The sequence below is a fragment of the Nycticebus coucang genome, chromosome 1, assembly GCF_027406575.1.
Source record: "Nycticebus coucang isolate mNycCou1 chromosome 1, mNycCou1.pri, whole genome shotgun sequence".
NCBI classification, from domain to species: Eukaryota; Metazoa; Chordata; class Mammalia; order Primates; family Lorisidae; genus Nycticebus; species Nycticebus coucang.
Window position 1 is genome coordinate 191,051,678 of NC_069780.1, and position 5,892 is coordinate 191,057,569.

Consider the following 5,892-nt stretch of genomic DNA (forward strand, 5'->3'; position numbering starts at 1 on the left):
TCTTGCAGCAAAATAGCTGATGAAACTCTTGCCTCTTAGTTCTTGGAAGGCTGGACCCGGGCCAGAGGACCTTGTTGCTCTGGAAAGGAACAGAGAAGGTTAGTAGTGTGGGCTGCGGGTTCTGCACCTGGAAAGTGATCCCAAGAAAGAGATTGAGGAAAGCAGGGCCAGTGTACAAACATCCATTGCAGAGAATAGAATGCAGACATTTTCAGTGAGGTCTGGTGAAAATATTAAGTCACATGTGCAATTGCCACACTATTCATGAGGTCCTCCCTCAATCTGTGTTACTGGCAGAGGTGAATGTGAGTCTGGAGCACACGCCCAGCCCCCAGCTCTGCTCCCACCTAACAGACAAGACCAGGACCATCTTTCTATGTAGCACGACAGCAGACATGTGACTTCACGCCACCCAGAGCTGTCTGCATTTCACACCCGGAAACAGGCACAGCTGTTTCCGACTTGCCTGTGTGGACACTGGGTGGAGGCCAGGGGGAGGAGACCCGGGGAAAAGCCCCACTTTCCATCTCTAAAGCCCTTCCCCTTGAGATTATTTGCATCTTCTCAAAGCATACTGCTTCCAGTTCTCCCAAGTTGAGTTCTCTCATGTGCAAGAAACAGTCTGAACCCCAATGAGATGTCTCGAAAGATAAACGCAAGCAAGCTCTAAGTGATAACCCAGGGCCTCAAGGGACAAGGTGAATAAGTAAATCCTTTACCTCCTTAGTTCTCACATTCTAAAGAACTTTCTAAAGAGCTACTGTTGCCTCAGAGACACATTTTTAAGGTTCCCCACTTTCTGGAAGAAGCAAAATAGTTTTAAAATAAGCACACACATATGTATGTGTGTCCTGTTTAATCTCAATTTTTTTGAAGGAAATTCTGAAAAACAAAAGTTTTATAGCGCATGACTGTTCAATCATTCACCAGAAAATATTTAGCACTTACTATGGTTTTATGATGAGCAAGAAAATCTTCCGAAGTTATGTTAACTCCAAATGTATCTCTGGGAAGTCACCCAAGAAATAGTTTCTCATTCTTGATGGCTGTGGATAGTCTGCAGAATTCAGGAAACTTAACACCAAGTTAAACCAGATTTGTACCATGCTTTTACACTTTCCTTTATTAAATCTACTTTGAAAATATGGGCACAAACAGATTATTATAAATTCATGAACCGTAGTAGGATGGTGAGCATTTAAAGAACCCCTGATGTGAATTGCTTTATAAATCATTCAGCCCTTGTCAGATCTGTTTTCTTTAATGTGTACTTTTGCAAACATTTTGGGTTTTATCAGGAAGGGAAATATATATAAATTTTGGAAAGAATCTAAACTGCATTTTCTAACATTAATTTTTAAAGCTTCCACATACGCAAGTTATTTCCAGAACGTAAAAGCAGCAAGTTTCTTACATTCTTCACCACACAGTCTGTGCCGCTTTCCTGCAGATGAACCACACTCGGCAACCAAGCTGTCGTGGGATGGTGGCGACCTCTAAAGGCTGAAAATGAGAACCGTCCCATTCAAAATTGCTTCAACATCTCCAGGCTTTTAAAAGAATTACAGAAACATAGTTTTCCCTTTTTCCTGTCTGTTAATGCTCACACCCAGGACACTTCTACCTAAGGCAATCATTTTTTTTCACTCTTTCATGGAAAAATGCTTCTTCCCTTTTTCTTTTTGCTATTTTTGCCAATAAAATTTTTCTTTCACTTCTGAGTCCAAATATAAAAATGATTCTAATTATGCTCAAACTCTATATCAAGGTACAAAAAAAAAAAAAAAAGGCATTTGAAATGAAATCAGATGGCTCAGTGCCCATAGCTCAGTAGTTAGAGTGCCAACCACATACACCAGGGCTGGCAAGTTCAAACTCAGCCTGGGCCTGCTAAACAATAATGACAACAATATCAAAGAAAGCGAGGCACTGTGTCAGGCACCTGTTGTCCCAGCTACTTGGGAGGCTGAGGGAAGAGAATCGCTTAAGCCCAGGAATTTGAGGTTGCTGTGAGCTGTGACATCATAGCACTCTACCAAGGGCAACATAGTGAGACTTTGTCTCCAAAAAAAGAAAGAAATGAAATCAGACAACCTCACTGACTGTTAGCCCTTTATTCTCCCTAAAGCTCCTACCCAGAAACTCTGCAAATCCCACTTTGTAAGTATCAGGATTCCTACTTTTTAGAAGATGATTTGCGATTGCCTCTCTTGTTTATACATTGGTTTGTGTCTCCATTACTGCAGATGTGGTGTTTTCTAGATTTCAATGCCTCACATATTAATCGGAAAAGATTAAAATGCAGGAACAGAAGAACCTGAGATCTTAGTGGCTTTGCATAAATCTCCATCATCCCCTCCCCCATCAACCCCACAAAGTCTTCCATGGTTTCAACTACTCTCTAGGGACCCATTTCCAAGCATGGACTGGACCCAGGCAAACTGCTTCTTGCAGCTGCACCACCTGGATTGTGTGGTCTCTGGGGAACCAACCGCACCAGTGAAGAGGGAAGGAAGGGCTGTGCACCTTCCCTGAAATGCTTTAAGGTCCAGAAGTGACGCAGAGGATCCAGTGTGTGCCACACGGCCCTGCCTAAGTCAAGGGGACTGAGAAAAGTGGGTGTCATGTGGACATTCACTGAGCAGTGAATGTCTCTTCCACACAACATATTTCAAAAATATTTAAATTTTATATTCTTAAGGGAGGGATTATAGAGTTCTAAACCAAATTTCACCCCGATTTTCACAAGTTTCCATGAGATTATGTGATCTTAATCATTTCCAAACTGGTACATTGCCTTAAAAAATAGGGAGGAGGAAGCAGTGTCCTTCTAAATAAAGACACAGAGGAACAATGGTCATTAATAAAGTGCCACGTGTGAGATGAAGAGGACAGCCTCATCGTTCAGAGCAAGACATGGCTAAGAAGAACTGTCACAGTAACAGGCTGCAGGGCAAGAGCTATAGCAATTCTTTTATTTTTTTAAAGTCTTCATAGAGACTCAAAAATTGCCAATGCCAACTATATTGAAAGTCATCACTGCAGGTTATTGGGAGAAGTTTTCAATTGGCAATAAATGAGCCTCAAATAAAGCTCACTGGCTATGATGGCACGGCTGTGCAGAGCTCAACAATTCCTCACGGACTGCAGACAACACTGAATGCTTAGGAACCGACGGAAGAGAATTTAAATAGGTCTCAGCATCTGACTCCAGTCCCTGAATACTTAGGAATGAAAGGAGAGACGTTAAATAGGTCTCAGCATCTGACTCCAGTCCCTGTTAGCCTCCGTGGAGAAACAGCACCTCCCAGTGCTTCCTCCCCATACAATCTTCCTTCCTGCTTTCTGTTCTGTTTTGCTTTCCCATATAATCTGGAAGCTGCCGCACAGGAAGTAGAGACCAGTTCTTGTCTTTATTGCAGTGGGTGAACTCTAATACATTTCTGGGCATTTTCAACTGCTTCCAGAAAAACTGATGAGCCATGCTCTCATGGAACTCCATCACAGATAATTTTTCAAGTAACTTTTGGAACTAATTGGTGTCACTGAAAAAAGATGCAATGAAACAGCATAATAGTCCACACTGTCAAGATATTCCACCAGGGGCCAGAAAAATAGGGTAGAAGAGGGAAGGAGGTGACGAGTGAACAAAGGAAACAAGACTTGTGAGGATGGCCCAGAGGAACAACGGCTGTGTCCAGAGCCTCCTGGCATGAAAAAGTCATCAAACAGACCGTGGGATGGGGTGAGGCACGGCGTTTCATCTCCTGGTCATTTACACAAAGCATGAAACAAGTTCTCCCTCCCTTCTCCCTGGTAGCCCCGTAGACATGCACACAGACTATCACAAACACACAGTCAAGGGCAAGTCTATGATACAACAGACTGGGAGGGTTGACGAGGACATAGCTAGGTGAGGAAAAAGCAATTGAAGCAGCCCCTGACATGTGGTCTCTCAGGGGCACTCACGTCTGGGCCAGGTTCTTCTCCTCTTAGACATGATCACTCTTACAGGACACCTGCCCCAGACAAGGTGGCTCTGAGGGCGGGATTACGTGGGAGGAAGAAAGGTCACTGTGCCGCCCATGGAGTCCCAGACACCTGTCTCAGCCTGAGCAACCAGCACATCGGGCCTGTGCTGCTTTACTTCCAACACAGTCTTCCCTCCCTATGGGTATTTCCCTGTTTTCTGAAAGCTTCCAATCTGCAGCAAACCCCTGCTTCCTTACACACACACACACCCCAGTCACCCACCTGAAGCCCCAACCTATGCCGAGTTCTTCCTAGACTCTGCCGAGATGCCCCACTGATCCGGGTGCTGAAATGCGTAATAAACCCAGCGCTTCATCTGCAGGTCCGGTCTTGGTGGCCTTCAGCTGATGGCACTGACACAACACTGAAGCTGTCCCAGTCAGAGAAAATTTACAAGACCAGCAAAGGCGTTTCCCTTCACTCTCCACACCTCAACCCTGCTGGACAACGATGCATGAAAACAGGCAGGAAGGGAGAGAGAGCAGGGTTGGAGGGAAGAAAATCAGAGCGAGAGAACATGTTCTTTTTTGCTATTGCCTCTAAACATCTCTCCATTGCTTTGGTACTGACTCACACACACACACCCCTCTGGAGAATGAATGTGTATTTGGAACTGAAGAACTGATTCTCACTTCTCACCTGGGGGTTCCCAAGAGGCAGAACCAACCCATGTCCCCGGCGACGCCCAGGCAGGGGATGCAAATGAAGCCAAAGTTAGCGCAGCAACAGCCCCGTCTCCAGCCTGTCATGGGAGGGCGTGACAGGAGCCAGAGAAATGAACCAGGTTTCCAACCCCCGAGAGGGAGTCCCACCATCAGAAGCTGCTTTCCAAGACAGAACCACCAGTGTCTACTCAGCTTCGTCCATGCCAGGGGGCTGTGAGGAGCCACCTGGATCCTGAAAAGCAGGACTAACCCCAGGGCTGTGAGAGCCAAGAGAGCAACAAGGGCAGGAACCTGCGAGAAAGCCAGGTCTGCACTGCCCAGGGCCAGGCGCCGCGAGGAGACCAGAGACCGGCACTCTGCCTGCTCCTGCTGGCGGCAGCTGATGCCCTCACCCCTCTGGGCCCTGCCGCAGCAGACATGGTCACTCTTTGTGGATGTAAGAGGGAGAGAGAAGCCCTTTGATGAGAAGGAACTTCCAAGAACGACTGAATGTAACCCCAGGGGCCCCAGAAGAAACTGTTCTCTAGGCTGGAAGTGGCAAGAATACCTGGAGGTCAACAGGAATAACTCAACCGAGAAGGTAAAATGGAGCAGGAAAGCTATTTGCTTAACATGAAGAAGGCAGCAACGGAGGCTGAGAAAGTCAAAAAGGCATGACAAGCAGGGAAAAGACAGCAAGTGGCAGACACGATCGTCACCAGCGGAGGTTAAACTCTCCAACCAAAGTGCAGATTGTCAGAAGACAAGCAAGATCTCAATCTACTGTCTACAAGAGACACGAGTTGCATTTAAAGATCCAGGTGGGCTGGCAGTAAGGAGACACAGAATGTAGGTACGATGTAAACAGGGGTGACCGCTGGAGAGCGCGGGAGAGGCTGTAGTGATGTCAAACTAAACAGACGTCAAGACAAGCGATAATAATAGAGAATCCTACAGGCCAAAGGAAAAATCAGAGGGGAAACCGGGAATATCTTGAACTGAATAAAAATGACTGTATATGCAAAACTCCTTTACAAAACAGTAAAAGCAAATCCAGCAATATGTAAAAAAGGACCAAACGCTATGACTCAACAGGGTTTATTCCAGGAACAGTCTAACATCTAAAATCCCGTGAATGTAATGTACCAGGAAAACAGAACAAATATCACATCATCCCAACAGGTGCCAAAAATTGTTTGACAAAGTCTAACACTAT

At 45.6% G+C, this 5,892-nt stretch overlaps 1 non-coding gene across 1 annotated transcript; it reads right to left on the reverse strand.

The window, feature by feature from the left end:
- Positions 1-2,988: 2,988 nt before the first annotated feature.
- LOC128591918 (U4 spliceosomal RNA) lies at positions 2,989-3,127 on the reverse strand. Its single transcript, XR_008381706.1, has one exon. It is a non-coding gene; the product is annotated as a U4 spliceosomal RNA (small nuclear RNA).
- Between the last annotated feature and the right edge of the window lie 2,765 nt (positions 3,128-5,892).